Source organism: Haliaeetus leucocephalus, unplaced genomic scaffold (genome assembly GCF_000737465.1).
Source record: "Haliaeetus leucocephalus isolate CR32 unplaced genomic scaffold, Haliaeetus_leucocephalus-4.0 Scaffold290, whole genome shotgun sequence".
NCBI lineage: Eukaryota > Metazoa > Chordata > Aves > Accipitriformes > Accipitridae > Haliaeetus > Haliaeetus leucocephalus.
In genome coordinates, this window is record NW_010972726.1 from 1 (window position 1) to 15,062 (window position 15,062).

At 39.7% G+C, this 15,062-nt stretch overlaps 1 pseudogene; it reads right to left on the reverse strand.

Annotated features, from left to right (window-relative positions):
- Positions 1-77: 77 nt before the first annotated feature.
- The window catches only part of LOC104833460, a 22,477-nt pseudogene continuing 7,492 nt past the window's right edge, over positions 78-15,062 (reverse strand).

Here is a 15,062-nt window from a genome sequence, read left to right on the forward strand (position 1 = left end):
CCCCACTACCAAAACCTTGCCACACAAAGACAATACAAATACATTGGCCAAACTGTATTTCAGAAAAGTAATGAAACTCACTGTTTACAAAGTTCTCATCTGCCAGGGAAAGACTGGCTTTACATGTGCAATAGATAGAAATTAATTCCTCTCCAAGTTTCCAACTAGCACACGAATTTCAGATTCAACAAGGCCAATCCTAATAAGAACAAGAGCCATTTACTCATTTTTAACTGTATCCAGCACATTTGTTATATGCCTTTTTACAATACAATGCTAATACAAAAATGCTAACCAGTCAGTAAGTAGTAAGTTTCATTCAGCTGAGCAGATACTGGATATTTATATCACACACAGTATAGTTTGAGAAGTTTCCAGTGACATTTGAGCTTTAAAGTTTCCAAAGACAGAGGTAAACAAGTTTAACTTGTACTCTTAACGGGTCAGATACAACACTTCAACATATGACCTATGATGAAAATATCAACAAGAAGCAGATTCCCAGCAGCTCTGGCTGCATTTTGAAGAGCAGCAAAACTCCTTTTTGCCCCTAAGATCAAGGAGAAGAACAGTTTAGAAAAGGCTCAAGCACAACTGTTCAATTACACCTGAGTAAAGATGCAATTCTTCCTGCAGATTGACCTGTGAAAAGAGTTTACCCTTTTCCAGTCAAACTCAAAAATATAGTCCCTTTAATAAACAAATGATCTAGTCAACACAGTCTCAACAGAAACTTACCCAAGAAATGTATCATGACCAGAAAGGCTCTTCATTTAAATGAAGTACTGGCATTTTACCCTTTTACCTAAAACACTGCTAGCTTTGAAAGCAGTCAGAACTCTACGTTCTTCAAAAGTATCTTATGTTGATGAACAACAGAGATGTGTCATCTATTCCCAAATCCATTCAAGAGTTGGTGAACTAAACTTGTTCTTATAGCAGACAAACTGAAGCAAATTTATCTTCTGCTTTTCATTTTCCCAGATGCAAAACTAAGCCCCATTTGCTGCCATTTCTGTCACTGAAAAAAACATCAGCTTTTACTGAAGCCAGAACTGTCCTCATCTTTATTGTGAGATACAATAAACTTTGTTCACTTAAAAACAGTTCACATCAAAAACTATTTGGCTCTAAGCCCTCTGCCCATAACTCCTTGTTGTACACCTAACTGCGACTGACATCAAGCTGTAGCTGATACGATTTTTAAGTGAACACATTAAAAAGTTCAGGTAAAAGGTATTACCTATTAGAGCTATTTTTAAACATGAGAGAAGATGTCTTTTAGAGGTAGCATAAGAATTAAATTATTTGCCTTAAAGCGCAAGCCAAACTTTGAAGTATAACCAAGGTGCCCTCAGAACAGTGGTCTGTTACACAGAGCTATTTCGCTTGCTTACTTGAGCAAAGCAGGTAAAGTACTCATTTCTTAAGAGTGAGAACACCACATACATTAGAGTACCTTAATTCCTCACCGTTTCCCCTTATTTCAAGATTCACAGTTAGTCAGCTGATTCACACAGGTTAAATAAGTTATTATTGGTGTATCTCCCTTGAGACAGTGACAAATGTCATGTCATAAGCAGTCATTTTCTCTCACTACAGTTGAAGTGGTTCTCACATTACATTTCACAAAGTAGATCAGCACCCCTGCAATGTACCTATCCACTACCAAGCGTGCTGAGATGATAATTTTCAGCACTAAACATAAGATGCCTGAGCAAACTACTAGATTAAAAGTTTGTAAATACTATTTATCAGCATTCAGATGCTCTGTGCAGACGGTCAGGTTTCACCTAGATTAAACAGCCTTGTTTCACTTCACTGGAGAAAAGGAGGCTCTGGAATAGGCTGACTACATAACCAGAGCAACTTAGCATTGAGTGTAATCTAGTCCTAAATTAAATATTACATCCAGTAAAAAAGTTATGAAACCAAGTCTTCTAAGGCTCTACAACAGTGGTCTTCAAAGTGGGGGGGGGGCAGGGTGTATGCCGGGGGGTGTACGCCAGGGGGTGCACAAGACAATCCACTGGGTATGGGAAGAAAATACTAGAACTTCAGTAATGTGTATGTAACTTGTAAATAAGTAGATATATACTGCAACTATGTGTTTAATTTTTTTTTTTTCTCTCAGGACTGCACAAAAATCTGAGACCACTGCTCTCTAACTCAGTAAAAGATCTAACTCTCCAGTGTCCACTACACATCTGATGACATCAAGTAATCCCCGTTTACTTCAGACTCTGCGACAAGGAACATCTTCCTAACTGAAGCAGTGTTGGGTAAGTAGTCTCCTTAGACTCCTTGCATCTGCTTCTCCAGATGACACAGAGCATCTGACCTTCAGGCATATGCACACTAACCCTCTTTGTTCCTTCTCATCATGACTTAGATCTTTAGGTTAACTTCTGAAACAGCAAGATTTATGTTAACTTCCCTTCACAAGAAAGCTTTCAGTTTTGCTGATGAACTGTCTACTTAACTTGGTACTGTATTCCATGCCTAGTTGCAGAGTTGAATGCTTTATTTTTGTTAACTGTATTAACTAATGAAGTGCAACACTGAACTGAGTGTCAATTATCTATTGAATCCACATTCAAAGCAAGTCTTACCACTCTAAGTGATGCTCTTCAGTGGAGGCACTAGCAGTCAGCACAATACAATGTCTAGAAGAAAAGAAAAAATAATATCCTAGCTCAGGACTTTGTATTCCTTCAAGTGAAATCAAAACTGCCTTAAATGTATAGAATGTGACTTCCAGACATGACAGATTATATCCTGCATTCAGCACAGTATTAACTGAAGAAAAACTGATTACACCCTTTATAATTGCATTCTGCTACATTCTAAGTATCAGAGTTGATTTCTTTTAATAAAAACAGTGTCAGTGGCATAACACATATAGTTTTTCTCTCTTCCCTCTACTTATCCTTACCAAAATTCCTATGACTACCTCCAGTTTCTGAAAAACAAACACCAATGCCATCTTCTATTTAGACTGCAAGCTAAAACTCACTATGCTAACCAGTAAGTAAATAATTTCAAGTTCAGATAACAGATTTCATACATACTTGTATTTCTGAAAGAAGTTCTGTGGTTCAAAGAGCTTTGGTCAGTCCGATTTTCCTTGGAGAATCTCATTTGTAACTGCAAGACCTATAATTAAGGTTGAAAACCTTATTACTTTTTTTTTTTTTTTAAAGACTAGCAGAGCATGATATAAACTTTATAAGATAAAGGTTTTGAACAATGATTGACAGATCAAAAAGCAGGGATTCCCTTGACACAATGCAGGTCTACTACAACAGTTCATTGTAAAACTGGTCCCTTATTGCCTGCAACAGATATACTTCCCAGAGAACTCTTCTGCCTAAAAGGGCGGAACACCTCGCAGAATATAACCAATTCAGATAATGTGGTTTCATAGAGGAAAATTTATACTTTTTAATCAATTAATATGCATGGAAAGAACTTTACCATGTTTTAACTCCTCTACCGCTACCGCTCATGCTGATGTAGATACGTTGTATGTAGAGTTCTGCTGTGGATAGGCTGGGGTAATGATAGGCATTACGTGGTATCGGTCTGATGGGTTCACCTATGATGTTAAAACAATTGTGCTCAGCACCAGCAGCTTAGCTTAGAAGAAAGTTTAAAGGCTTCCAAATTCAATGTCTACATACCCTAGGGTCCCATACTGGTAAGTTAAGATTGCTCTCTTCGTGTTGTTTCAGCAATACAGGTTTTGGCCACTCCCTGTATAAGAAAAGCCAGTAACTAACTGTCCATTTAAAACTCTGCCATGTAATTCAGGGTAGGATTGAATGTTGTTGGTGTAAATCTTATATAAAGAACTACCACAAAAAGTGTAACTACTTTCTGCAAATTAAAATAGTCATAAATAGCTCTTACCATTTTGAAAAAAACAAGAACTTCTTAATCAGAGTAGTAGCCAAAGCGTTTGGCTAGAGCTGATACATTCTTGCTACTAGCATGGCCCAGGAAACCCTACCAATGAATCCCAGCATGTTGGAGTAAATGCCACATCATACAATGGATATGCTGTCATTAGCCTGTAGTCTTTCAATACCCAAGTATATTCCTTCAAATTTACAGCACCAACCTCACAATCTATAGAATACCTAGTACACTTCAGCCTCAAAGTCAGTTATTTTTTCAGTGCAATGAGGCCAAAATTGTTGGTCCTCACAGCGATGAGAAAAAGAATCATTACCACACCACTTCCCAAAATACTGTTACTCTGAAATTTGCCTGCACTGCTACAGCTACTGCTTCATCCAACTTCCCTTAATAAAAAGGTTCTGCCATTCTTCTAGCACTTGCTCTAGTCACATGCACAAACAGTATTTTCTTATTCCTTATGTATCGAGCTTTTATACTTCACTTGGCATTTTTATCCTTTGTAGTCAGGTTCCTGATAAGCAACGCAGCACCTTGTCCTGTAGGCACTCCCCTCTTCTCCCCACTCTACCCTCATTAAAAAACACACAGAATCTGCCCCATGGGGGTAAAAAACTGTTATTTAAACAGCTATCCAAAGCTGAAGGAATTCTAATGTTATTATTTTTTCAGCATGAGGTACCTCTGAAAAGTTTAAAGATCACAAACAATCACATTACTCACATTTTGCCCACAGTTTAATTGCAGTGTGAGCCAGAAGTTCTCTTTATTTGGCACTAGGTGTAGTGTTTCATCAGTAACTCTGCAGCCTGTAAGAAAAAATGTTGAAGCACAGAACTTCCTAGTAACATCTTGTCCTGGGTTCAGCTGGAATAGAGTTAATTTTCACAGGAACCTGGGAGGGGGCACAGCCAGGACAGCTGACCTGAACTAGCCAAGGAGGTATTCCATACCATGTGACATCATGCTCAGTACATAAATGGGGAGCGGGCTGGGGGGGCTCTCGGCTTTCAGTGGGGGAAGTGGCGGAGCATTGGGTTCTGGGTGGTGAGCAGTTGCACTGTGCACCACTTGTTTGGTATATTCTTTTATTAGTACCGTTGTTGCTGTAATGTCTTTTTTTGTGTTGTCCCAGTAAATTGTCCTTATCTCAAACCTCAAGGATACTTTTTTTTTTTTTCCTTTTCTCCTTTCTGATTCTCCTCCCCATCCCACTGGAGGGGGGCAGGAAGAGTGAGCGAGCGGCTGCGTGGTCCTTTGTTACCAGCTGCGCTGAAACCGCGACACAGGTACAAGTTGTTTTTATGCTATGCTGGATCAATAACTTACAGTTTATCCTTCAAGTCTATGAAAACAAGTTTGGATTACTTGCTTTGTATTACCTTAAAAATTAGAGATTACACGTAACTTTCAGTATCACGTCAGGTAACTGGTGCCCTCAACAGCTTTTTCATACTTTAGACTGCAGCCAACAATTTTCAGTAAGGCCCTTCCACAGGATTCCGAAAGCTAGGTTTCTTTCGACAGCCAGGAACAATTAAACCAGTGAGTGTTAAACAGTGAGCAAGTCAGGCTTCAGTATTTTAAATTTGGGGTTGGTTTTTTTGTTTGTTTGTTTTGTGGGGGTTTTTTTAATGAACTACCACACATTCTTCTCTATCAAGTGCTCTACCTATTCATCTGAAGCAGTTTCTGTGGCAAACTGGAACACCACACACACCCCAATCAAAGAAACATGAAACACAGGTCTATCTAAACACACAACTTGAAACAGCTAAATTTCAGCCCACTCACCACCTCCTCAGATCTCAAGTATACAGGGGATCAGTTTCTGCATCTTGTACAGAAACTTGGGTTGTGTAATGTGCATTCCACACCAATTTTAGTAATATTTTCTTTTTAAAGATGTGTAAATATGCTTACCATTTAAGCTTCATATACATCTTATATCCAGGCTTCTGAGATGTGAGTCATCTCTGAGATCAAGCTTATCAGAAACAGTTGGCATAGACAGTCTTGCAAACATGAGATCAATCTTAAGAGGAAGAAAGTGCCAGCCATTAGAATGCCACACAGTTTGCAAACAGCACACTAGTGGGGGACAGTCATTCAAGTCTAAAAAGAAAGGTTAACATTTGTATTTAGAATTATGTGACTATAGATACATCTCCCGAGATTTATTGACCAGAAGACTCCATAAAATTTCTAAAAGTTCCATATTTTATTTACAAAACCTTCATTGCATCACCCCTTTCTTTTTAAGCTAGGGAAAGGAAGAGGGGTTTTTAAGTTGAAAAAAAGATTACTCTAGACTTAGAATTTGAATTAAAAAGGAACTTAAAATTAATCACAGAATTAAGACAAGTTCAATCACCTCAACTATACTTCAGCAAAGGAGAGAGCATTTTCTTTAGGCAGTAAGCCCTTTTGATCCTGAAGTATCTGGGGTTTAGTACAGTCTGAGGCAAGAAGATTATCCTGTGAAAGTCTGTACCAGATAAAGGCCACAAAAAGGTCACTGAATAAATGTCTTCATAATAGTGATACCAAGCAGTAACTTGCTTAGGTATTAGAGCATGCAGGTCTTTATTAATTGTGTAAGAAGTATTCAAGATACCAGGATTCCTGCAGCTGACAAACCTAGGCAGGAGTCAAATGAGTACTTTTACTTTCCATTTTCCAGATTGTTTGTCCCATGACCACTTCATTTTGGATTTGCAGCAAAACATTTAGTCTGCTCACATGTTTCACACAGTGAACTACACTATACGCATCCCTCTGTAGAAAGCTCACTTGTCAGAGCTAAGAAGAGTTAGCAAGGACACTTCCTCTGCTCCCACTCTGCACGATCCTAGAGATAAATGCTATTCAAGCAGGCTACCTTGGTCTACAGCACAGGTTTAGAAAAAGATGTCCCTGATGCTCCCATGCCTGCCAGGCTTCCTAGGGGCTTATTTTCCTATAAGCTCCAATTCTACTGCAATGTATTCTCCTGGGATAGGTTGTGGTCCAAAACAGCACAGTCACAGGTCCCTGGAAAAGTTATCCTATTCCAAAGCATGAAAAAATTTACTCACTTAAAGAAAAAAAAAAATGCTTACCTCAATGTCATCAAACTCAAACTTGACAAGTGGTACATATGCATCTTCAACTGCCTGTAAAGGAGAGGATAACTGTGTAAGAAAAAGTGTTTTGCTACTTTAATGTTTCTCCTAAACTACGATCAAATGCAGAATTTACACTGCTAACTACTCAGTATAAAGACTGAGCTGCTTCCAAACAAAAAAAACCTGTTAATAAGCTGCAAGCAGTATAGCACTAATACAGTACTAATACTAGCATTCAGAAGTTATTTAGCCAAGAGATTCAGAGGCTGATCATGTATTGTAATGAACAAACAGTGCACAATGAGCCATCAGTATCAGAGGTTGTAAGGTACTTACCTTGGTGGTGAGGAAGAAAAGCAAGAGATTTCCATAGCTATCTTACTACTGGTTAACATCCAGAGAAATCTAGAAAATTCTGTCCACATTTGACAGTGTGCACAAGCCTCCTGTATTTTTATTTTCTACCATGCCTGAGATGCTATCAGCTACCTTATGGGACAGTTTTCAATTTTGTAGACTACTTGTTAGAGCTGTGCCACAGCCCACTGAGTCTGTTTTCAGGTAACAGTCATCTAAACGAAGGCTCATTAGCTATGCATATGAAATCTTTCAAAATGTCTGTACAAGGAAGACTAGGCTGACAGAAACACTTCTCAGGAGTTTGGTTTTATACGCACGGTACACAACATAGGCACCGAGGGTGATTTTACAAGGCAGTTTTGCACGTTCGCAGCACAGCTCCTATTAACTTTATGTAAAGCTGACTGTGTATCTCTTCTACAAAGTCTCAGGCTGAGTAGTCAGAGAAGAACATGACCAGAGGAGAATGAATTAGAGGTCCTAAAGTACATCCAGAGGAACACCGTGGCCAAGATACCAACAGAAACCTTTCCACATCACATTCAACTTCCTTAGATCTCAGGCTGCCCCTTCCTCTACCTGCATGCAGTTACCTTATTTCCAAGCCCCTTACTACATCTAAAGTTAATGCAAGGCTCCTAGGGACAATCTTGCTTTTTGATACTATAGCCAACTCATTCCCAAACCATGGGTAGGGAAAAAGTGAACCACAAAGAGTCTTATGTGATGTACAGTCATTGGGGAAGGGAACCAAAAGCTTGACTTCAACATTTTCATGCTGCGTAAAGAGTATTTTAGAAGGTACTCAGAAACAATTCCCTTTTTAATTTTGGTTTGTAAGACAACAACTACCAATATGAGTCTTCAGCATGAATATTCTTATTGTAGGAGTTGCACAGTCTATCAAGGAGAGAGCTTACTCACTCTTAGATTTTTTATTTCCTCCTGATGTTTGAGTTTTTCAAAGAACGACTGAAAGAAATCCTATCTTTCTACATGTCTAGGAGCAACACAAACAGCATCTATGTCAGCACCTGCAAAGAGATTCCATTTCTTCTGTTACCATTGGAAGACACTTTCAAACATTAGAACTATGACCAGACAACAAAAGTTTACCTTTACTGTGTATTTCAAGCCTGTAAGAACCACACGTAAATATTTTGCCAACAACATTTGCTACTGCTGAAGGGGAAAGATTCTGTGGGTAGAAGAGAAAGAGTTTTCTGTAGAATGTAAAATACACATTGAGCTACGTGCAAGTTTAACTAGCATGTAAGTTATTTAGAAAGACTACAACAGCCTCCATAAACAATGTCTTCTCCCTCCCATACTGAGTTGTTAGTCTAATAGACTGATACTGTTTTTCTGAAGTGAGTGCTTGCAGCTCACAAACAAAACGAAAAAAAGATGAGTAATGTAGCAGTCATTTCATCAATTTAAACAAAGACCTACTATCAGTCTTCCCTGCAGCAGGCCCACATAAATTAACACAATCTAAGAGCCATACCAAAGGCAAGTCTAGTGAAATAATGTCAAACTAGATTGAGTGCTGCAGGCTGTTTGGGGCAAGATTACTGCTCATTTACCATCTCTCTCGCCCCACAATATGTTGTTTCAGCTTTGTTAACTGCTACAAGTCAACTGATGGAGCCACTTCACAAATTTATTCAGTGCCCCAAGGACTTGAAGAGCTTGATCTGAAGTATCTTTTATACTTTATTTCAATGACAGTTATTACGGATCTCCTTGATACTTAAGAAGAAAGTTAAAAGTTCAACTTCAGCATAAATCCTAGTAGTATCACCTTTAAAAGAAACAAAAAGGCTTCAGCTGTTTTGATAAGAATGTATCAAAAATCCTTACCTTGCTCTCACCAAGTTCTGAAATCCATTCTTTGACCAAGTTATTCAGCTTACCAAGAATGACCAGCCTGTAAAGAAAACTCATGTTAAGTTTGCCCTAATCACCCCCCCGCCCAAGGAGATCAACAAATTTGACAGTCTTGTTATACCCATGGTTCAGTTCTTCCTCATCTTCAAATACCCCAAATGCTTTCATCACTTCAACCAGCTTCTGAGTATGAATGCAATCTCTATCCTTAGGAGGAGCCAAGCTAATTGGAGAAGTAATTCCACAGTGCCTTTGAGGCTGGTTCTGCAGCCTAGGAGTACTGTGGGAGACAATAAAATACTGAAGACTCCATAAAAGAAAAAAAAACCAAACCAACCACCTTACTGGAAAACACCCTTCCACTTAACCGGTTTCCAAATCAGCTTCTGCTCTTTTGCCCAACATTAACATAAATGAGGAAAAAAAGATCCTGCTTATGGTTTTTAGATAACTTGACCTAACTTAGAAGTCACAACTACTTTTAAAAAAAAAATTTGTGGATATAAGAAAAGATCCAAGTTGCTACCCTCTTAAGACAGCTTATTTGCATTACGCTAGAGAGTTAGAACTGATTGCCAGGAAATGAAAAGGTTTGAAATTCACGAAGGGTGACACTACACACAGCACAAGTTTTGGACACATGAAATGTGTTTCATATCAGTTTTGATTTAAGGATATTCCCATCAGCTTCCTGCTAACATTAAACAAGACAATTTAACACTGGCTTCTTTTAGTTCAATGTCTTTGCTGTGCTTCTACTGATTCCGGAAGGACATTATAGTTGATTGTAGAGGAAGGACATATAACAAAGTGGTCTGTTAAACAGAGTTGTTGCAGCAAATTCAGCATTACCTTGGTTTTGTTTATGGAAGAGGATGAATGAAAACATCAACCAATCTGCAGCTAATGTTGCTAGCAGAGCCTTGTGCTTCTAACACAGTGTTAGATTTTTATAGTTCAGAGGCTTAGCTGTACATACATCTGTTTTAATCTAAATCCAAGAGCTGTATGTCAGCATGCAGAGCAGCACAAGTTAAGCTCTGTTTGTAGAAGGTGCTCAAATCTGCTTGAGCTAGCTCACTGCCCAGTTAGGCTGAGCAGGACACCAGGCACCTGGGTTTGGAGGCCCACAAAGTTACTGCCCCTGGAACTCCAGGCACAGCAAGGCATCATTTTCACCTCCAACCCTCCACTTCCCCTGCCTGCTTAGACTTCCTTGCAATCAGAAGCAGCACAGGACTGACATGGCAGGACAACATTAAATTAAAAGCAGCGTGAGTTTTTTTTTTTTAACACCACAGAACCCTTGCTTTAGAAAGGGAAAAAGGGAGAAAGAAACCCCTACTTTGCATTACCAGCTGAAACCAGGGGAGAGAAAGGAGTGGGACAGGAGGTGAGGACTGTACTTAATGGATCAAGGGTCTCTACAGAAACACTAGTAGCAAAAGGGGGAGACACATGGAAAAGGTCTCTACAACTCATCATGCTTGTCAAAAAGCCCATATCCAGACCCAAAGGCTAAAGGCATTAATGATGCCATTATTCAAACCGGACATTTTCCTACTTCATATACGGACAACTTCAAATATTAGCTGGGTTAGTCGAGAGACGCTTAGAACTGTTTAAGGCATCTGACCCACTTTGGCTGGAAAGGGATGAGGAAGTGCTCAAAGGACAGCTTCGACACTTGATTTTAAAAAGGTAGCTTATTGCAGCTCCTTCCTTCCAATTGTTGCCTTTACTCTTCCACTGAGGGAAGATGGATTTCTCTCTCTCAGAGTAGCTTTATCCAACTACAGACATGGCTTTTAGTCATCTAGGGGGTTCCCCCCGCCTCCCTTCTCTATGAGCTCATTTTTCAAACTTGTTTCTATGCGTTTTCCAAAAACATGGAGCGGGGGGGTATTAGGACTGTAGTCCTATCAACTAGTCTCCCCAGTCAGAATGGCTGTTTACTTGCAAGTAACTAGGCCTTGACCTAATTTGCCTTGCCTTGTTTATAGGCATTGTCAACTTCCACTTTATAAGTAAAAATAGTCATAATGAATATTTTCCTTCTTATGATACCATTTTCATAACAAATACAGAAGGAAAGCCTATGTTTAATTGCTGTGCATTACATCTAAATTAAAACGCCTACAGCAGCAACTTCCTACATGCTTTACGTATTACTTGCAGCGTACAACTTGCACTTCAGAAAGTTTGCACAACACAAGAATGGGTTTTAGACTTTGCTAGCATCCAAGATCTTTCCAGTGTACAGAAGGCCACCATCTGCCTTTCGTTGCCCCATTCTTCCTACAGAGGCTATAATTAGAGATTGACATAAAGGACAATATCAATTAGATATAGCAGATATTATTAAGAGCAAATTCTCTTAGTCAAGAGTAGATATTTTTCAGTTGCCTGCATGTATTACTGAAAACTTGATCTCACAACTTAAAATGGCACTTGGAAAGCTTTACTGAGAGTGACTTATGCCCAACAGAATGTGTTCCCCTTTCGGTATTAAAGAAAATAAAAAATAAAAAAATCTTACTTCTCTCTCTCAACTGTACCAGACTGCCAGGCATATACAAAGAAGAGAACTTAAGAGAGAAAGTAGCACACATGGCATACTACCTATTCATCCATCAGCCTTCTGTTCAAATGAGAAGTCTCTGGCAGTTTAATATTTTGCCAACTCTTGCTATGATTTGTCCACCACAGTGAACAGCTCCAACATACTTCAGTTCCAAGAGATCCTAATTTTATACAAGAAGTTAAACTGATTTGTTCCAAGTTTTGTCACTTGTTTATAGCTTCACAAAGCTGCAAGCCATTTCTCCTGCATACTCCGAGAGACAACGGATAAGTTCACACTATTACAGTTCAGGGAGTTGCCTTCAGCCATCAGGACGGTGTATGAGCCTTCACTGTGAATGCATCTCTCCGACTCATGAGGTCAGCCTGCCTCCAGCTGGGTAGAAATTTATCACTCCAGCCTTTTCTACCCTCACCACCTGGGAGGAGGAATGAATGGAAATCAGCTCCTGACCCCCCCAAATTGATAGCACAAAACAAAACCCCCAAACAGCAAACAAACCAAATCCAACCAAGCAAGAAAACCCCCAAACCCTGTGACCTTCACTGAAGTAAAACCAGCTACACCTTCCATTCCTGCTGCACAAACTCATGTTAAAAAAAGCCTGCAGGCACCTGCTGGCAAGTTAAAGCACCTTGTTCCTGATGCCAGCATTCAGAGAAAGCCACTCTTTTTTTGCCTTGAAGCTGGGTTGGTAGCCTGAGAGCAGTGCCAAACTGCAGCCACCAGCAGCCCGTATAGCACAGATAATAACTCATCTTCTCTCGAACCTGTTTTATCTTCTTCCACATACACTTCCTATGCTGTTGCCTCACGATGACGTATTTGGCCTGCTCTTGTCCCTGAATTGTTATTTTCTTGCTTCCTGAATTGGAGATTTTAGACAATCTGTGGGATGGATCCTGGGTTTTGTTCTAGTTTATCTTTAAGATTTTATAAACACAGTGCACCCTTACAATCTATCTATAACACATATATACCAAAAGGAAGGACTGACCTGACACTGCAATAATAGATAAAACAGACTCCTCTCTCTCCAACTGAGAGAAAGCAGCTTGGCTATTTGGGCTGACTAAATTGAAGAAACTCAAAATTGACATAAAATAGCAGTGTTGACTTTTCCAAGAATTTGCTCAATCAGTGTCAACTAAGTTGTTAGAAAAAGAATGTTGGAGGCTGACTTCTATTGGGAAATCAATTTCTACAGCCCTGTTCAGCCAGAAATCACAAGGGTGGCTTTCCACCTGAGCCTTTAAATGTTTTTAATTCTGATATGTAATTATGGTTTCCTCCAAAAGAGTTCCTTTTTCAGAGTCCTCTTTTCAATTAGGTACTTGAGTTTTATTTTAAATAATTTTACTGCAAGCACAGATCCCATTTGTTAAAGCCAATTCAAATTAGGCCATTTAAAAATTAATGACTGCTTGTATTCTTCACAACTATCTTCTGCATACTTACTTCATTATAAATCAGCTGTTGCAGAAGTTAAGTGCTATGGCCTTGTTTAACAGCTTACAAATAGTAATACATTGGATTTCTGCAGAATACTTAGAGTCCCCAGCCTGCTCTGCCACCTGCTGAGCAAATTGTACTGGCTCTCGCTGGATGACCTTTTGGAGTGGAGAGAGGAAAAAGCAAAAAATCCCATTCAGTTTATCTGAAGATAATTTTTTAAAAGACATTCTAAAGTTACAGTTCCTTACCAGTGGTGGGTATTGATTGTCCTTGGGGGCCCAGATGACTTGCTAATGCTGGCTGTCTTCGCACAGGAACCTGATAGCCCTTGTGAATAAACACAGACAGTTGGAAAATAAGATCTACTAAAACATAAGAATCGCTGCATATGTTGAAATAAAGCTTACCTTCTCTTCCAACGAACTGCTGGTTGACAGAGAGGAAGATGTAGAAGGTTCAGCGGCAGTCACCAGAGCAGCAGGAGGTGTAACACTCATGAGTGGTGGTGGAGGCAGTGGCAGCTGCTGCTGTTGTTGCTGCCGAATCTGTTCACAGAGCCTTTTTGTGTAGCCAGCTCCACTCTTGAAGTTGTTCACAGCCTAGAAGCAGAAAAACATTTACAAAAAAGGTAAGATGAAACTTCAGCAGATATACGAACAAAAGCCTTCAAAGAGGAAAACTGCTTGTGTATTCCTGTAAATGCTATCAGTTCTAAAAGAAACCAACATACAGATATTTGAACACATCACATTAAACACTGATATTAATGACTGGTAACTCAGAGTAACTGTATGTAGTGTACTTCAGTGTTAACACCGAATTTGAAAGCGAGGCAATCATGTTAAACAAAAGTGTGACCTGAATTTGCCAGGTTGTCTCTAAAGAGTTGTAAGCTGTGACAACAACAGATAATGTATTTGAAAAGTAAATTTGGCCTTATACAATTGCGCCTTGCTTAAGGAGATGTAAATTAGTATTTTCTTCCCTTTCAGCTTTTGTCCTGATCCAATATCGGGGAGGGTTGTTAAATGATCCCGAGAGCGAGATTAAGACACAAACGAGGTCAGATGCTGTACAACCTTACAACTTTTATTTCCTACAATAACCAATAGCTGCAATAGAACAGAGTGAGGAAGGAGAAAAAGAGGCAGACCTAAGCAAGCGAACGGAAGAGAGGTAGCAAGACTAGTTACCACCACCATGAAGCCAGCAACATCCCGCTGAGTTGGTTCTGATGCCGGTGATGGAGGGTCGGGTTCCTCTGCTGCCAGTCAGGTGTCTCTCCTTCAGAGCCAGGTGTCACAGTCCTTCCAATGTTTTCCATGTTCAGGTCTTCCATTTGTGAGAGGGGAGCACGCAGTTCTCTTATTGTCCCAGTCCTCACAATTTTTCGGAAAAGTCCACCCATTTCCACAGAGCTCATTACCCTATCGGGCAAGCACAGCTCGGCAGGCGCGGGTATGGTGGTTTCTTCGCTGACGTCTTGTGCGTACTCCCCTACAACAGCAGGGTATTGAGGCAGCAGCACCGTGAGGCAGCAGCACCGTGAGTCAGCAATTCAGCACAGTCCCTCACATTCTCCTCTACAACGGTAGGATACTGAGGCAGCAGCACCATGAGTCAGCAATGTGAGTCAGCAATTCAGCACAGTCCCTCACAGCTTTTTACAAATAGCTTTTTCTTACAAGCACTTTATGTAAATGTCATCATGTTACCTGGTGTAGGCACATGTTGGCAATTAAAGT